Consider the following 20,077-nt stretch of genomic DNA (forward strand, 5'->3'; position numbering starts at 1 on the left):
TGTTTGTGTTTTTTTTTTAACTTTGACTATGGGGTTAGTAATGGGGGTGTCTTATAGACACCTCTCCATTACTAACCTGGGCTTGATGTCAGCTGGCATCAACCCCAGCCCTATTACCCCACTGCCACCGCTACAGGGCAGTGGGAAGAGCGAGGTTAAGTGCCAGAATTGGCGCATCCTATGGATGCGCCATTTCTGGGGCGGCTGACGGCTGGTGTTTCTAGCCTGGGAGGGGGCCAATATTCATGGCTCCCTTCCTGTGCTATTAATATCAGCCCCCAGCTGTCTGCCTAGCCTTTGCTAGCTATTAAATTAGGGGGGACCCCACGTCATTTTTTGGGGGAGGTCCCCCATTTTAATAGCTAGTAAAGGCTATGTATTCAGCTGGGGGCTGATATTAGTAGCCTGGGAAGCTCCGTGGGTATTACCCCCTTCCCAGGCTTCAAACATCTGCCCCAGCTGTCTGCTTAACCTCCGCTAGAGACTAAAATTAAGGGGAACCCCACGCCAATTTTTTTTTAAATAAATCCTTTATTTTAACATTAAATGACAAGTACAGTAATCAACACTGTCACTGTACTTCATATATATGTGACTGACATGTTTCTATCTATCTAATCTATGTATGATTCTCTATTCCTTCTATTCTAAATTGTCGGGTACAGATGCTGAATTGCCGGCCGGCTTTCTTAAAGAGACGGTGCATGAAAACACTATTATTTTTTTAAATAAATCCTTTACACTAAATGACAAGTACAGTAAGCAACACTGTCACTGTACTTCATATATATGTGACTGACATGTTTCTATCTATGTAATCTATGTGTGATGCTCTATTCTTTCTGTTATAAATTGTCGGGTACCGCTGCTGAATTGCCGGCAGGCTTTTTTAAAGAGACGGTGCATGAAAACACTATTATTTTTTTTAATAAATCCTTTACACTAAATGACAAGTACAGTAAGCAACACTGTCACTGTACTTCATATATATGTGACTGACATGTTTCTATCTATCTAATCTATGTGTGGTGCTCTATTCTTTCTGTTGTAAATTGTCGGGTACCGGTGTATGCGCTGATGAATTGCCGGCTTTTCGCATAATACATTCTACATTATTCTTAGTTGTTTTACTTCATGTAGAATTAACCTACAAGGAAAGAAAGGGTTTATTTTCATTCCGATATTAGTGTCCCATTGACTTGCATTGGTTTCCGGTATCGGAATCGGCGATATCCGATACTTTTTGAGTATCGGTCCGATCCAATCCGATACGATATTTCCTGATATCGGAAGGTATAGCTCAACACTAGTTATGAGGCCTTGGTTCCAGATTTTGGGGAAGTAGCCGGCCTGCAGTACGATATTGAATAGTTTTGTTATCGCAGCCTGGATGTCTGGCGGGCTGTGTTTTAGCATTTCTGGGAGGATCCCATCTGGGCCGCTAGCTTTTTTACCTTTCATCTGTGTGATCCTTTCTGTTATTTCTGTCATTGTGATTGGTGTATCCAGAGGATTTTGGAAATCTTTAAGCTTTTCCTCCATATCTTTCAGTTTTTTCACAAGCTCTTTTTGTGTCGGGTTCAGGTCTTCGCTTGGGATGTCTTTGTAAAGGTCCTTGAAGTACTGGAGCCAGATGTTGCCGTTCTGGATGTGGAGGCTGTTGCTTTTCTGGTTGGATCCAAGGTGATTCCACAGTTCCCAAAATTTGTTGTCTTTAAGGGCGTCTTGGAGTTAGAGGAGTTTGGTGGAGATGTGGTTTTGCTTTTTCTTTCTGAGGATGGCTTTGTAATTTCGTTGTATGGTGTGGTAGTCTTCTCTCAGACTGGGGTTGTTCGGGTCTCTGTGTTTTTTATTTGAAGCCATTCTTAGGGCCTTCTGTACGGTCTTGCATTCTTTGTCAAACCAGTTATTGGTATTTGGTTTACTCGGCCTCTTGCTGATGCATTTTTTCAGGTCGGACATTTCTGCCATGGCATAGAGAATGTTGTTAAGGTCCCTTACCGCCAGTTGTGCTCCTTTTGGGTTAAGCTCATATGCATTATTATGGAAGTGTTGGAGCTTCTCCTTGACCTCTGGTCTATTGATGGAATCTTTATATTTTGCGGCCGACATCTTGGACCATTTGAAGGATGGCGGCAAGCTAAAGAGGCCGGTCTTTAGTGAGGTTTGTGAGGGTGATTTGATTGTGGATTTTATGTATAGAAGCGGTTGGTTGTGGTCCAACAGGTGTGTTTGTGGGGTGACTATGAGGGCGCCAATATTTGTGGGGTCCATATCTGTGATGGCATAGTCTATCACACTGCTGCCCACATGGGAGTTTATGGTATATGAGTCGCCCCCTAGGCCGTGGGGCACTCGGGACCGGGCTTCAGGGCAATGCTGGGAGTAGTAGTGGCGACCCGGTGGCTCAGGGTGGTCAGACCAGTGGTAGTCTGCTATGTGCTGTAGGTAATGTTCGACTACGCCACCCGTGGATTGCTGCTATTATAAACCACCGTTGCTAGGCAGTCCCCTGAGACTGATGGTGTGTGCAGCTGAGATGGTATAACTCCCCACGGGGAGAGTGTAGCCCCAGGGCAATGTAGTAGATGGTGGGGGTGATGGTGCAGGGAGTCCCAGTACCGTTAGTGCTGGCGACGTAAGAAGCACAAAGACAACATGTTGCAGTCCAGGGTCTTTTACTCACAGTTCGTATACTCCAAGCCACTTCTGCATAGGCAGTGACTGCCCGAGCCGTGCCGTGTCCACCAGGTGAGGGGCTCGGTCAACCCCCAGGCAATTCCGGAGTATGGCACAGGACTCCCTTCTATCCTTCCTCTGGCTCGTGCCCCACCAGTGACCAAGCTTTTGTCCAGCTGCCGCGGATCTACGCGGGTAAACGTGGGCCCCGTTTCCCGCTATCCTATATGGTGCTTTCCTAGCAAGGTTTAGTAGGGGGTCGCACCAAGTAATGATCACGACCTCCGGTTCTTGGCTGAGGGTAGTTTCTCCTCCACCAATTTGGGATCCGGTACCCTTTTCTCGCCTGACCCATCACCCGTAATTTCCTGGGTCCTTAGGGTCCCTTCTGCCTTCTTGTTCCTGAGCCCTTCTACACTTTGGGTACTTCTCTTCTTTTTCTGTTCCTTTCTGTTTCTGTTCCTTTCTGTTCCTGTTCTCCTCTCCTCTCTGGCTCCGGCCTTCACCCTAGGCCTGCCAAGTGGAGCTGGGCCCAGACTGAGCCACAGCTCCCTGTCAGCCCTCGCTGGCTGAACTCCTTCTCTCACTGAACTCAACCCAGAACTAAGATGGTGCCCACCTTATATACCATCCCCTAGTGTGTGAGCCCAGGTGACCAGCAACCAATGAGCTCCTACCTATGCTACAGAAACCGTCCCCTTCTGCTCCTACATCACTAGGTTTTCCTCCCCCCTCCCCACTCCAGCCAGGGACATAGTCTGTCGTGCCTGCATTACTATATAAATGGGAGCACCGTTGAGCTGTCCCCCAGAAATGGGGTGTGTGTGATGCATGCAGCTAACTGAGTCCCGGTCCATACTCCATCCTTACCCGGGAGTGGAATACCACACCTCTGGAAGAGGTGCAATACCCCTGTAGCGGCCGAACCCTCGGGGCGCTACATATATCTTCCCAATGGCCCTTGGTGCGGCCATTGAGGATACGAAGTCCCAGGCTTCCCTTTAAGTGGTACGGTCTGGCAACGATATAGTTAAAACTACCAAAACTCGCAGACAAGTGCAACTCCAGCATGGTCCATCCTCATTAAAGAAGTTGTTTTTAACTCCTTTTCTTTGCATTGTTTAAAGGCCTCATTCAGATTTTTCTTGTTTGTAAAAAAACGGACTGATTTTCATCCGGATTTGGGATCAGATTTTCGTGAGTGTTTAGTCAGTGTGTCTGGTTTAGCCATTATTGTTTCATCAGGTTTTTTTGTATGGAAAGAAAAACTGAGGGAGGTTTTGCAGACTTCACCTATCAAACAGTGGTTGGCACACTATGTTTTGATGGACCAAAGTCAGACATGACTCTGTGTTTTGATAAGGACCAGAGTAATATATGGACATGTAAATAGCCACATAGACTATAATAGGTAAGAGTTCTATCCTAAAATAAGGATAAAACTCACACATATAAAACTGATGTCTAAATGAGATCCTAGGGTTTTTGCAGACTGATTTTCTTTTCAAGCAGATTCACTCCAAAGAAAGCCACAAAAATCACCTAAAAACTGCTGGAAAGACTCTTTCCATTCATTCCAATAGTAATCCTCTTTGCTGTCCTTATCAGAAGTTTTTAGAGCATTTTCTTTTGACTTTTTTCACTTTTTTCTCCAGGTTTTGAAAAATACTTTGTGGAAAAAAGAAAGTGCATGTCATTTCTTTGAAGTAGCTCTTGATGGAATCCTCTCCAAAGTAATCATTTTCCAATCAAAATGCTGCAAAGAACGTTTCAGAAAAAAATTCTTACAAAACTATTAAAATTCTCTTCAAAACCTCTTCAGGAAAAGAAAAACTCCTCCAAAAACTCTCCATAAAAAGAGCGTTACCGAAAGCAGTTTTAGCTTGAAAAAAATTGTTGTTCTGGACATAGCCTTAGAAAAAACTCACATATCTATTGATGGTTCCCATTGTGACCAGCTCCTGAGGTAGGCTGTTCCACAGAATAATAGTCCTCATGGTAAAGAAGCCATGTCTGCTATAGATATTGGATCTTTTTTTTCTCCAGATGGAAGGAGTAGTGAATACCCTCTTCTCTTTTGATGGGGTTTTAGATTAAACAGCTTTTGACCATGCTATTTTTATGGGCCAGTTAAATTTTTGTACGAGTTAGTCTTGTCTCTTTACAAGATTAAATACATTTTAATATGTTAACCAAGATCCTCCATGCCCTTACCAGTTGGGTACCTCCTCTTTGTACCTTTCCTAGTTTCAGGACATCGTTTCTATGAATTAATGCCCAGAACTGCATATTCCAGAAGAGGTTGCACTAACATTTTTTAAAACAGTAGTATTAGTATTAAGTGACCGTATCCTGCTAGCCTTAGAAGCTGCTGATTGACATTGCATGCTCTTATTTAGACCGTGATCTACAAGTACACCCAGATCCTTCTCTACAAGTGACTCTCCTAGTTTTACTCCCCTTAGAACAAATGGGGCCCACAGCTAAAAAGTGCCCAGGTGCAAAACCTTACATACTGTATATCTATACTGAATCTCACCTGCCAAATGTATGTTCAAACACTCAGTTTGTCCAAGTCAGCCGATAACTTATGAACATGTTCCATATTCTATATAGCATGGTGTCATCTGCAAAAAGAGAAACAACGCTATTAATTCTGTCTTCTAAATAAGTTGAATAATAGCGGACCGAGCCCTGAATATTGGGGTCACTACATACAACCGGAAACCGTTCAGAGTTGCAATCATTCACTATAACTTTTTGAGTGCGGTCTTTGAGCCAGTTTTTGATCCAGTTAGAAATTGTACTTTTTTATTTACTGTATCTATTTCATATCTATCTATCTATCTATCTATCTATCTATCTATCTATCTATCTATCTATCTATCTATCTATCTATCTATCTATCTATCTATTTATCTATCTATCCCTCTATCTATCCATTTATTTATCTATCTATCTATCTATCTATCTATCTATCTATCTATCTATCTATCTATCTATCTATCTAAAAACAAAAAACAAAAGTGGCACAACAATTGTAGCAAGAGGTGCTTAGCCACCCGGGTACATACAAGACCTATGAATATCCACGAAAAAATGGAGGCAGCACACAAATAAAGAATGAAAGATATCCAATTTATTAGCCCATGTGGCTGTGGTGACGTTTCGGTCCAATACTGTCCAATAGCTTCTTGAGAAGCGTCCACAGTATTGGACCGAAACGTCGTCACAGCCACATGGGCTAATAAATTGGATATATTTTTTCTATTTTGCGTGCTGCCTCCATTTTTTTGTGGATATCTATCTGTCTATCTATGTTATAGATAAGTCTTTGATCATGTGGATGTATATGCAAGTAATAATAACCGGCATACTTATTTCATGGGTAAATCTATTTTTTCAAAGAAATACATTTTTTCTCTGATGAATATTAGTGGAGGAGGGAGAAGATAAATGTCAGACATTTCTGTGTAAGGCAATGAGAGAGAAAGATATTAGTGGGTTATTTATCAAAGTCTCCTAGCCACACCAGATTTACAAAGAAAAATCTGTCCCATTAAAATGAAGGAGAATCTCATGATTGATTTCAACACCAGTGATTGTGTACCAGTTTTTGCCTTAGTTTTGCAGTGGAGAGATATTGATAAATGACCCCGTTACATAGGCTGGAGCACATTAGATACATAAGTGATAGAGTTGTGCATGGTCAAATTGCAATAATTCCAATAGATACAGGCAGAAATTAGATGATTATACTTCTTATTTTCATCGCCTATGGTGCTAACATATTTGTAGCAATGTCCAATCACCTTTGATATGAGTCTCTAGCACAAATCCAAGACCACATTCATTGGAAGCCAATTTTTCAATCAATATGTTTTTGGTGTGTGGGAGGAAACCAAAGAACTAGTGGAAAACCTCAGGCTTTTGGAAACCATATGGGCCCTGTTTCATCAAGACCGGCGATTTTTATGTTGGTCCTGAGGAGAGAGCATGGTGGAGTCAGATGCTCTTGATTCATTAAGAGATACTCACCTTTTAATGAATCAGGAATGCCTGCAAAGTGGTTTGCACCTCCTTGAGCTTTGCAACAAATCTTACTCCCATCAATGACTTGAGTAAGATTTCTGGAGTAAGGAATGTCCCCGTCCCGCCCCAGCTGCACTCATTTTGGTAAAGGTGGGTGAAACTGGCAAAAGTTGTAAAATTTTGCGCAACTATGAGCTGCACAAAACGTTTGGGATTTTTCAAGGTTTTTTACACCCACGGGTGTAAAAGCTTTGATGAATTGGGGCCATAGACTCCATGGAGATATTGGCGTTGGTCAGGATTGAATCCAGGGCACCAGTTCTGCAAGGCAACAGTGCTAACCACTGAGCCACCAGGCTACTATCTGTTTCATGTAAATTGGTAATAATGACAGAGGCAGGGATTGGCACATTTTATGTTTTCTTCATTCTTTATCACTTTTTGTGCATTTATTCATCTAATTTTCAGTTGTTTTTGCAATACAGCATGGAAGGGAGGGGATCCATTACTTGGTGGCCTACATTGTTGAAAAGAAAGCCGATGACCTTGTTTGCTAGTCTGTGGAGAGGAAAAACCTTGTGCGGGTTCTTGCCATGAATGGAGAAGGGGGTTGGGGCCATTCAGACATGGTAAGGCTCATCTTTGCTTTCCTTTCTTATATAAGATATTCACAAATTCTGAATGGTATGTGAAGAATGGTAATGTTGTGATGTTTTGTTGTGTATAGAGAAGAACAGGTTCAGGTCTAACATTATGGACAGAGAAAATGCTTAGAAATAGCAGGAAAAAAAAACAGATGAGCTGGAGGAATTTGTATTCTGCACTGGTGGACAATACTCCATTGCCCAAATGGACCCAGCAGGTAAGTGAGTGCCTTATGTGCTTCCTTTTGTTCAACAGAAAGAGTGAAAGTGAAATGGCAAAAATGTATAGTTATAGTTTTAGAGAAAAAATGAAATAGAAGGAAGGAAGGCAGATATATAGGCTTGAGAAAAGGTCCATGTAGAATTGCATTGTTGCTGCGTACATGGAATAAAATCCATCTTTTTTAACCTGCAAACTGATGTAAGTGTTGCACTTTTTGGGATGTCTAGATACAGGTGCATCTCACTAAATTAGAATATCATAAAAAAGTTAATTTATTTCGGTTCTTCAATACGAAAAGTGAAACTCATATATTATATAGAGTCATTACAAACAGAGTGATCTATTTCAAGTGTTTATTTCTGTTAATGTTGATGATTATGGCTTACAGCCAATGAAAACACAAAAGTCATTATCTCAGTAAATTAGAATAATTTATAACAACAGCTTGAAAAATGGTTTTAAAATCCGAAATGTTGGCCTACTGAAATGTATGTTCAGTAAATGCACTCAATACTTGGTCGGGCTCCTTTTGCATCAATTCCTGCATCAATGCGGCAATGTGGCATGGAGGCGATCAGCCTGTGGCACTGCTGAGGTGTTATGGAAGCCCAGGTTGCTCTGATAGCAGCCTTCAGCTCGTCTGCATTGTTGGTTCTGGTGTCTCATCTTCCTCTTGACAATACATAGATTCTCTATGGGGTTAAGGTCAGGCGAGTTTGCTGGCCAACCAAGCACAGTGATACTGTTGTTTTTAAACCAGGTATTGGTACTTTTGGCAGTGTGGACAGGGGCCAAGTCCTGCTGGAGAATGACATTTCCATCTACAAAAAGCTTGTCGGCAGAGGGAAGCATGAAGTGCTCTAAAATTTCCTGGTGGACGGCTGCGCTGACTTTGGTCTTGATAAAACACAGTGGACCTACACCACAGGTGACATGGCTCCACAAACCATCACTGATTGTGGAAACTTCACACTAGACCTCAAGCAGTTTGGATTGTGGCCTCTCCACTCTTCCTCCAGACTCTGGGACCCTGATTTCCAAATGAAAATTGGAACTCTGGGACCTTGTGGAGTGTGTCAATGACTGCCTTCTGGACATCTGTCAAGTCAACAGTCTTCCCCATGATTTTTTAGTCTTTAAACCAGGTATTGGTACTTTTGGCAGTGTGGACAGGTGCCAAGTCCTGCTGGAGAATGAAATTTCCATCTCCAAAAAGCTTGTCGGCAGAGGGAAGTATGAAGTGCTCTAAAATTTCCTGGTAGATGGCTGCTCTGACTTTGGTCCAGATTAAACACAGTGGACCTCAAGCAGCTTGGATTGTGGCCTCTCCACTCTTCCTCCAGACTCTGGGACCTTGATTTCCAAATGAAAATTGGAACTCTGGGATCTTGTGGAGTGTGTCAATGACTGCCTTCTGGACATCTGTCAAGTCAGCAGTCTTCCCCAAGATTGTGGAGCCTACTGAAACAGACTAAGGGACCTTTTTAAATGTTTAGGAAGCCTTTGCAGGTCTTTTTTTGTTAATTATTTTAATATACTGAGATAATGACTTTTGTGCTTTCATTGGCTGTAAGCCATAATCATCAACATTAACAGAAATAAATACTTGAAATAGATCACTTTGTTTGTAATGACTCTATATAATATATGAGTTTCACTTTTTGTATTGAAGAACTGAAATAAATTGACGTTTTGATGATATTCTAATTTAGTGAGATGCACCTGTAAATAGATGAATGATTAGATATTAGATGAATAATTAGAGAAGAAAAAAATATTTGTAAAGATTGATATATATTTGTAATGAACTCACCTGATGAGGTGTATTCTCTAAGCCGCACATCAGAGACAGCAGCACAGACTGAAGGCAATGATACAGCAGAGTTAGACTTGCCAAACGGCATTTGGAAGGGCGAGAACCAATACAAATGGATATGAAGGATGGCAGATGGGATAGGCGTAGTTTTTTTTTTTTATGGGCTCACCAAGTGAGATGTATTCTATGTATTCTCTGAGCTGTAGGTCAGGGTGAGCAGCACAGACTGGACGCGATTATACAGCGGAGGTAGACTTGCCAGATGGCACGTAGAGCCGCGAGGATCAATTAAACGTGATATGCATTACAGCTGATGGATAGGAATAGAAGGAAGTGCTAGTTGCAGCAGAGCTAAATGTGCAGACTGCCCTAGAACGTCAGAATAGGAGATGCAGCAGCACTATTATAACTGAGATGAATAAGCTATGAGGAATTTGACACAACCGAGTTGTAGATGTAACATCACAGGATAGCCTAGACTAGTTCGATATTAAGAAGGCACATCAGAGTTATAGATGCCGCAGCCTCAGGGTTCGTTATTAAGTAAGACGACAACGACACAGTAGAGTTGTAGGTGTGGAGCACTAGAATAGCAGATATGAGATCGTTAAGTACCTTGTTGTGGGTGTGACACCATCACTATTAGCAGAGATATGTTTAACAGATACCTTGTTACAGCAGAGTTGTAGCTGTGAACAGCACAAGTATTAGCAGAGATAAGTTTGCTAACAGCTACCTTATTGCAGCAGAGTTGTAGGTGGGAATGACACCTGTATTAACAGAACTGAGCTTGTAAAAGTAAAAACTGGTAGCAGATAATAAGATACCTAGCTGGAGCAGAACCAAGTGGAAGTGTAGCCTAAGTCTTGGAAACCATGTATCAGGTAGAGTCATTATTACCTCAATACTCAGGCTGGTCAGAGTTGCCTGAGACGGCCTTAAAGGGTCTTGGATAATGATATGATAGTAGCTTTCTGGGTTACCACAGTATCCTGGAGCGTACTAGCACAGAGAGAGCTGACCATAGACAAAGCACAGCGCTTGAGCCAAGACAGGTGAGTAATAACCCCCCACCTTTTTAGAAGAGTCTGTCAGAGAAACAAGAAGATGCTTGGCATTAAACTTCTTAATCAGATTTAAAGCTCTATTGTCCTTTTTAGGAACTAAGCATCTTTCTTTTAGACTGTATCCCTTCTAGTCAATCAAGTAAAATAAATTCCCACAAACATACTTGCAGTCCAGAGTTTGGCTAATTTCATATTTCCGTTACAGGATCAGTAGCCAAAGCAGAAGCTGACTTGATAGAAGAGGAGAATTTACTGAGAACCAAAGAACAAAGCAAGGAGACATGAAAAGCGTTAGGAATGTTCACAGTGGAAGGCGTTTTAAATAAAAAATGACCGGATTGATTTGCTCACTAATGTGGAATGGACCAATTACCATTTTTTTTTGCAACGAGTCTTCAAAGGAAGTTTTAGTGCAAAGCCAAACCTTGACATCTGGCGGGTTGTTAGGAACAGGTCAACGGTATTTATCAGCTCTCAGATCCGCAGATCCAGTCAAATTGAATTGAAGAAAATTGACTTTGATTGATTTTTATTAAATTGGCAAGGAAGATGTGACTCTCGACCATACATTGTGACAAAGGATGATTTCCTGGAGAATTGACAAATTGAATTGTTTTGGTCAAATTTAGCTAAGTGAAGCAAATCCAGTCATTGGTGTAATTTAAAGAAGATCTGTAGGTATTGCTCCATAGACTGATTGATTTTCTCAATTTTCATATTATTTTGGGGTAGAGGATAGGCAGAGGTGAAATTTATGGAAATTTTGAGATTATTATAGAATGTCCTACAATAATCTTGTACACCACAATATGAACTAGAAAACTGTGGAACCTGAAAATGTCTTTGAAGAACACTTGAACCAGCTTTGGAGCAAATGGAAGTGCAGGTAATGGAACAAAATTAGACATTTTGGAAAAACTGTCCACCATTGTGCCTCAGGAAGATCTGTAACAAAGTCTATGGAAATTTCATCTCAAGATGAAAGATAAGTAGAGAACATAAAGAACCAAGAGGCGCTTGAGATTTGAACTGTGCAAACAGAAGGATTCTTGTTTCCATTTAGGCCACCAATAGGAAAAAAAATGAGTTCTGCCATTTGTTTTACTCCTGATTAGTGTTGAGCCACCCCCGTAGTGTTCGAGTTCGGTTCGGTTCGTCGAACACCCGTGTGTTCGCCGAACTGTTCGTCGAACTGTTCGTCGAACACCTTCGAACACCGTTAAAACCAATGGCAGGCAAACAAAAACACATAGAAACACATAGAAAACACCTTCAAAGGTGTCCAAAAGCTGACAAACTGCTCAGAAGACACAACTAACACATGGAAAAGTGACAAGTACATATAGTCATGCGAAAAGAAAAGAGGTGGAGGAGTAAAAGGAGGGGGAGACACAGATATAGGCATGTCATGCCCTTCTAAAATCCAAAAAGTGAGAAGCCGACACGTTCAGTCCGCTCCTGCCCGTGCCACCTCCGTGTCGCCGGGTTTGTGCCAGAGCCGCGGTGAACCCTGACGGCCAGCCCCCCTCTCCCAATACTGGTGCCTGTCCGCTGGTGGGTCGAGCGAGCCCCCCTGTGGTGGAGGCAGCTCTAAGCTTTTTAATTTAAATTGTCTCTCTAATTTGAATAAATACACTTTAAATCCATTTACAAGGATCTATTGGAGGGCAAGTCTCATGCCAGCAGCCGCGTAATTCCAGCTCCAGTAGCGTCCACTAAAGCTGCTGCAGTTAAAAAGCTTTTATAAGGATCGAGCCACCGCAAGGCATCCTACTGCCAGTCCGAGCCCCTATGCCTTGGGGTGCCTCCTGATGCTCTTCACTGAGTATCCCGTGGTCCCGAAGCATTTCCTTTGAAAAAATGAAGTGTCCAAACTACAGGTGGTGTAGCTTGCTTAACAGCCGGGATAATCCGCTGACTAGCAGACACTGCTACTAGGCACAAAGTATTTCCTGGGCTAGATGCAGTTAAAAATTTGTAATTAGATACTCTCGTTGGATGCTGAGAAAGCATTCCATAGAGTCTCCTGGCACGCCATATATGATTCTCTTAAAAAGCTTGGGGTAGGGGTCTAGGGGACCCTTTTATAGCCAAAATCACGGCCCTGTATCGCAATACGTCACCTAGGCTGAAGATAAATGGAACTGTAGCACCCTGAGGGCTCGGTTGCTACAGAGGTATTGCACCTCACCCAGAGGTGTGATATCTCACTCTCAGGTAAGGATGTAGTGTGGATCAGGACCCGACACCTGCATGCATTACACCACATTGCCGTGGGGCAGGGCGACCAATATGCCCCTGAGATGGGCACGACAGTCCCTGTCCCTGGCTGGAGTGGGGGGAGGGAACACTGAGGAAGGGGAACCCTGTAGTGCAGGAGCAGGGAGGAAGCAGTTCCTGGGTGCATTGAGAAGGGAGTATAAAAGGTGGGCACCATCTTAGTTCAGTGCAGAGAAGTCTGAGCAGAAGTGGCAGGGAGCAGGGGCTCTGCATGAGCTCTGCTCCGGAGGCGGGCCTAGTAACAGAGGCCCAGGCCTGGAAGAGGGAGAAGGAAGGAAGAGGAGCGGAGAAGGCTCCAGGAACGAGGAATGAAGGGATCTCAGGGGTGCGGACGGGCGAGTCGCCACCGCACGCCCGAATCCACCTGCGTGGAGGGGTCAGGCCAAAGGGGGAGACCGGTCCCCGAAACTAGTGGAGGCAGGAAACGACCCTCAGCTAGAAACAGGAGGCTGTGACATTTTATGTGGCGCAGCCCCTCGCTACACCCGCTAGGAAGGCACCACATAGGGTCAGGGAAACTGGCGCCAAGTTTACCAAGAGGAGGCCCGAGGCAGCCGGACAGAAGGGTTGGTAAGAAAGGCCAGACAAAGGACACACAAAGGGGGTCCTGTGAAGCACTCCAAAGTTATCTGGGAGTTGTCTGAGCCCCTCACCTGGTGAGCACAGTACGACGTGGGCAGCCGTTACCTGCAGACGTGGTCTGGATAATAAGAACTGTGAGTAAAGGCCCTGGACTGCATCACTGACTCCGTGTCATTACTGCTGCTGCCCTGCACCATCACCCCCATCCTTCGCATACACTGCCCTGAGGCTATACTCCTCCCGTGGGGAGTTATGCTACGCTCTGCTGCACCCACAACACCAGCCTCAGCGGTCTGCCCTGGAGCGGCGGTTCACTCTGACCGCAATCCACGGGTGGAGTAGTCGGACATCTAAACATCAAAACCACATAAATAGTTCCGCCACTGGTTTGACCGCCCTGAGCCACGGAACCGGGTTGCCGCCACGGAGACTACAACCACCAGCATCCACCAAAAAGGGTCCGGCTCCAGGTGTCCCAAGGCCCAGGGGGCGCGTCAGAACATTTTCATCACCTTTCACAATCACCAATGGGACAAGGCAGGGATGTTCTCTGTCCCCTCTCTTATACATCCTAGTGACGGAGCACCTGCTCTCATCAATTCGCCATAACCCCAATATTAGGTGGATTGAGGTGGGAGGCACCGAGTACAAGTGCTCTCTATTTGCAGATGATGTCCTAGTATATATCACTCAATCACATATATCCATCCATGCTGTTATGGCTGAAATAGATCACTTTGTTACATGGTCAAATTTTAAAATCAATGCAGCGAAGTCTGAGGCCCTCGATGTCTCCCTCCCCAAATCCATATAGGATTCCATCCAGTCCAACTTTCCCTTTGCCTGGCCCTCACAGGGTATCAAATACTTAGGAATTCCTATTCATAGAGACCTCTCCCATCTATGTTATCTTAATTTTGGGCCCTTTATTGAACAACTCCATACAGACCACGGTTGGCAAGTTAGAACTGTAAGATTCACTACGTGAACCACTGGTGTTTTGTGGAAAAGCACATGTAAGATTCTGCAACAGTCTCTGCTGATACTCCTGCATGCGTGCATCCCTTTCTATGGCAGGAATAATTTCTGCAAATTTACTTTTGTACCGGGGATCTAACAGTGTGGCAACCCAGTAGTCAGGATTATTTCTAATTCTCACAATTCGAGGGTCATGTTGCAGGTAGTGCAGCAAGAAGGCACTCATGTGTGTTGCGCATCCAGGAGCACCAAGTCCCTGTTGTGTTGGTGGCGAGGTAACAATCATGCTTCCTTCCTCTGTCCTCTCCCCCCAACCTCGCACAACAGAAATGTGATCAAGGTCTCCCTCATCTGATGAGTCTTCCATCAGTTCGTCCTCCACTTCTTCCTGGGCTCCTGCACCTTCCTCACTAGTTTGGCTGCTACCATGCGCCCTGGTAAAACCATCTCCCCCACCCTCACATGCCTGCCGCCTTGGTGCTGCCGACCGTCTGGACCTTGCAGATGTTAGCCCTTCCGCATACAACTCCTCCTCCTCTACTTCCTCCACCTCCTCTTGTGCCACCACCTGACTCCGAATTCTGTTTAACATGTGCTCCAGCATGTAAATCACCGGAATAGTCATGCTGATAATGGCATCGTCAGCACTAAACATCTTCGTCGCCATTTCAAAACTGTGCAGAAGGGTGCATAGGTCCCTGATCTGAGACCACTCCTCCAGCGTGATTTGCCCCACCTCTGGATCTCGTTGGCCCAGGCTATACGTCAGAACGTATTGCACCAGGGCTTGTCGGTGCTGCCACAGTCGCTGCAACATGTGCAGAGTTGAATTCCACCGGGTAGGCACATCGCATTTTAGCCGGTGAAGTGGCAGGCCCAACGACTTCTGTAGAGATGTAAGTCGCTGAGCTGCGGGATGCGAACGGCGAAACTGAGCACACAGCGACCGTGCCCTCTGCAGAAGGCCATCTAGTCTGGGATAGTGGGCTAAAAATTGCTGGACAACCAGGTTCAACACGTGAGCCATACAAGGCACGTGTGTGACATTGCCCCGGCGAAGGGCCGCACCCAGGTTTGCAGCATTGTCGCACACGGCCTTCCCTGGTTTCAGGTCCAGTGGAGACAACCATTCATGAAATTGGTTCTCCAGAGCTGACCACAACTCCTCAGCTGTGTGACTCACATTTCCCAGACATTTCAATGTAAAAACCGCCTGATGACGTTGAGACCTACTGCCAGCATAGTAAGGAGGTGTGCAGGATCCCTTCTGCGCAGTTAGAAAGCTTGTGGCATGACCAGACAGGCTTTGGGTGCAGGTGGAAGACCGAGAGGAGGTTGAGGAGGCAGAAGCAGTGGAGGAACTTTGACATAAAGAGGATTGACGCACAACTCGTGGGGACGGCAAGACTTGGACAGCAGCCCCTTGTCCTGCTGTCACCATAGTTACCCAGTGCCCAGTCAGCGACATGTAACGCCCCTGTCCATGCCTACTCGTCCAAGTGTCTGTGGTGAAATGCACCCTGTCACACACAGAGTTTCTCAAAGAAGCGGCGATGTTGTGTGCGACATGCTGGTGGAGCGCAGGCACACCTTTCTTTGAGAAGTAGTGCCGACTGGGCATCTGGTACTGGGGCACTGCGACGGTCATAAGGTCTCGAAAATCCTCTGTGTCCACCAGGCGGAAAGGCAGCATTTCTGTAGCCAAGAACTTGCAGATGGTGAAATTCAACCTCTTAGCTTTCTCATGGCTAGGAGGAAATGGTCTTTTACTTGTCCACATCTGAGGGACCGAGGGCTGGCTATTGTTTTTAGACGGGGTTGATAAGGGTGTCCCCGGCAAACTGCCGGTCTGTGAGGAAGATGCAGGCGGACATGTTAGGTTGCCTTGATCCAATGGTGGTGCTATCGATGTCGGACAGCGCTCAACACCAGCTGGAGTTACCACCTCCAAAGAAAATGATGACCTGCCAATCACGCTGGCTGTTGCGGGTAAAGAGGTGGCAGGTCTGCGCCCCAAAACAGGTGTGACTGCTGTCCCCCCAGTCACAGAGGATGAAGAGGCCGCGGATGCACAAGATATGGCAGACGGTGGTTGGCCCGGCCGGCTAGGCCGCATTGTAGCACACTGAGCTTCCCACTGCAACTTATGCTTCATGTCCATGTGCCGGTTCATGCATGAAGTACTCAAACTATGTATTTTTTGGCCTCTACTTAGCTTTTGCTGACAAATGTTACAGATAACACGAGTTGGGTCATCTTTATCGATCTGAAAAAATGCCCAGGCTATGCAAGGCTTAGCACCCATGCGACCTGAAGAGCCACCACGACTTGTGGTGAGAGGCAGAGTTGTGTTTGAGGATGCAGTTGTTGACGTGCTTCCAGTACTACATCTCTGTCCAGGAAGGCGCAACCTGACCTCGTCGTCACTAGCATCTTCCTCCACCTCCTCTGCTGACCTCATCTCTTGGCTGACTGTGGGTTGACAGTAAGTGGGATCTCCAACCTCATCATCATCACCCTGTGCGTTATCACACCCGTCGTCCTCAGAGCCAACCTGTTCCTGCCCTGACAAAAAACTAAAGTTGTCGCTCCAATCAGGTATTTGAGTCTTATCATCGTCTTCCTCATTGTCTCCACCAACAGGAGTTACAGTTTGGGAATGAGGGTCTACATTATGGTCAGAAACTTCTGCGTCTGGTCCTGGATCCGACTCATAAAGATTCTGGGCATCAGTGCAGATCATTTCCTCGTCTGGATTCACAGAAGCGCTGGAGTCGACCTCTGATTCCCAGGCTATAGTATGAGTAAACAGCTCTGCAGACTCAACCATCTGTTCTACCTCATACTCAGACGGGCAGCTGGAGATTTGGGAGCTGTGAGGAAGCAAGTGCGATTGGGGTGACACCTTTGAGGACTGGAGTATTTGTGATGTTGAAGTTGATGTGGAGGAGAGCCCACTTAAAGGAGCACTTGATATCCGTTGAAGCACCTGCTGTTTTTGTGCCTCATCTGGAATTTGTAGCGATTGGCGTGGCCGTAAGAAAGGGATCTTATCACATTGTCCGCTAAAAGAAGTAGACATTTTAGTTTGGCTGGAAGATGGTCTTTCTTCTGCAGATGTTACTGTTGCTTTAACACCTACCCCACGGACACAACCTTTTTTCCCCTTCCCAACACGCCTATTCCCCTTTCCACCAGCAGCAGGCCTTTTTCCACTCATTTTGGTGGTTAACTAATTAACAACTCTGGAGTTGTTTGCACAAAAAAACAATGGATGGGAACCGAGCAGAGCTGAGTGGCCAAACTGTGGTATTAGGCCAAAACTATTGGCTGGGTTAGATGCAGAAAAAAATTATATTCAATTTGCAACCTGATGGAGGTCAGTATAGATGGACTAATAGAGAAAGTCCCACACACTGCTAGAAGGCCAAATATTTTTTCAGAGCTAGATGCAGAAAAAAATATATTCAGTTTGCAACCTGATGGAGGTCTGTATAGATGGATTAATAGAACAAGTCCCACACACAGCTAGAAGCCCAATATTTTTTCAGAGGTAGATGCAGAAAAAAATATATTCAGTTTGCAACCTGATGGAGGTCTGTATAGATGGATTAATAGAACAAGTCCCACACACAGCTAGAAGCCCAATATCTTTTCAGAGGTAGATGCAGAAAAAAATATATTCAGTTTGCAACCTGATGGAGGTCAGTATAGATGGACTAATACAACAAGTCCCACACACTGCTAGAAGCCCAATATTTTTTCAGAGGTAGATGCAGAAAAAAATATATTCAGTTTGCAACCTGATGGAGGTCTGTATAGATGGATTAATAGAACAAGTCCCACACACAGCTAGAAGCCCAATATTTTTTCAGTGGTAGATGCAGAAAAAAATATATTCAGTTTGCAACCTGATGGAGGTCAGTATAGATGGACTAATACAACAAGTCCCACACACAGCTAGAAGCCCAATATTTTTTCAGAGGTAGATGCAGAAAAAAATATATTCAGTTTGCAACCTGATGGAGGTCTGTATAGATGGATTAATAGAACAAGTCCCACACACAGCTAGAAGCCCAATATTTTTTCAGAGGTAGATGTAGAAAAAAATATATTCAGTTTGCAACCTGATGGAGGTCAGTATAGATGGACTAATACAACAAGTCCCACACACAGCTAGAAGCCCAATATTTTTTCAGAGGTAGATGCAGAAAAAAATATATTCAGTTTGCAACCTGATGGAGGTCTGTATAGATGGATTAATAGAACAAGTCCCACACACAGCTAGAAGCCCAATATTTTTTCAGAGGTAGATGCAGAAAAAAATATATTCAGTTTGCAACCTGATGGAGGTCAGTATAGATGGACTAATACAACAAGTCCCACACACAGCTAGAAGCCCAATATTTTTTCAGAGGTAGATGCAGAAAAAAATATATTCAGTTTGCAACCTGATGGAGGTCTGTATAGATGGATTAATAGAACAAGTCCCACACACAGCTAGAAGCCCAATATTTTTTCAGAGGTAGATGCAGAAAAAAATATATTCAGTTTGCAACCTGATGGAGGTCAGTATAGATGGACTAATACAACAAGTCCCACACACAGCTAGAAGCCCAATATTTTTTCAGAGGTAGATGCAGAAAAAAATATATTCAGTTTGCAACCTGATGGAGGTCTGTATAGATGGACTAATACAACAAGTCCTACACACAGCTAGAAGCCCAATATTTTTTCAGAGGTAGATGCAGAAAAAAATATATTCAGTTTGCAACCTGATGGAGGTCTGTATAGATGGATTAATAGAACAAGTCCCACACACAGCTAGAAGCCCAATATTTTTTCAGAGGTAGATGAAGAAAAAAATATATGCAGTTTGCAACCTGATGGAGGTCAGTATAGATGGACTAATACAACAAGTCCCACACACAGCTAGAAGCCCAATATTTTTTCAGAGCTAGATGCAGAAAAAAAATATATTCAATTTTTTGATGGAGGTCAGTATAGATGGACTAATAGATTGATGCTATGCCCAAAAGATTTTACTTCACTAGGTGCAGTAAAAAAATTGGTATTCTATACACAGGTGGTATATCTTGCAACACAGATAGGCTACTCCACTGACTAACACACTCTGCAATAGGCCAAAAAGGATTAGCTTTGCTAGATTCAGCCAAATGCTGTGAAAAAAACTTGCACAGCACTGGCACAGACCTGCCTGGCAAAAACTGATAGGAACTGATGTAACCTAGTCCTGAAAAGGACTGCAATTACAATTAGTCTTTACTCCCACAACCTATCTATTTAAGAGCACAGACCTGCCTGATAAAAGTCGTAGGAAATGCTGTAACCTGGTCCTTAAAAGGACTGCAATCACAACTATTCCCTACTCCCAAGCTATCTGTAGATTTGTGCGAAAATTGGCTTGAAAGTAACAAGGTATAGCGCACACAGCAACAGCGGTGCCGTCTAACACGCAGCTGCAGCAGTGAGAAAATGGTGGCGACGGGGAAAATGGCTTGGTCTTATAGGGCAAGGACATGTGACATACACTGCTAATGACACATGCCCTTGCTTGTGTGAAAAAAAGCACTTCGCTCCGTGTGTGCGCTGCTGATAGGCTGACAGATTGCACCTCCCCACTGTAAATGCGGGAAAGAGAAAAAAAAAATGGAGATCTTCATTGTTCCTGCAGAGATCCATCCCCTGCCCCTCCCCCCACCCCGCTGTACACTCAAACTGCGTATTAACATTAATTTTCATCATTACTGAGAAA

Source organism: Phyllobates terribilis, unplaced genomic scaffold, assembly GCF_046119375.1.
Source record: "Phyllobates terribilis strain yellow unplaced genomic scaffold, ASM4611937v1 Scaffold_1__5_contigs__length_1240528914, whole genome shotgun sequence".
Lineage (NCBI taxonomy): Eukaryota > Metazoa > Chordata > Amphibia > Anura > Dendrobatidae > Phyllobates > Phyllobates terribilis.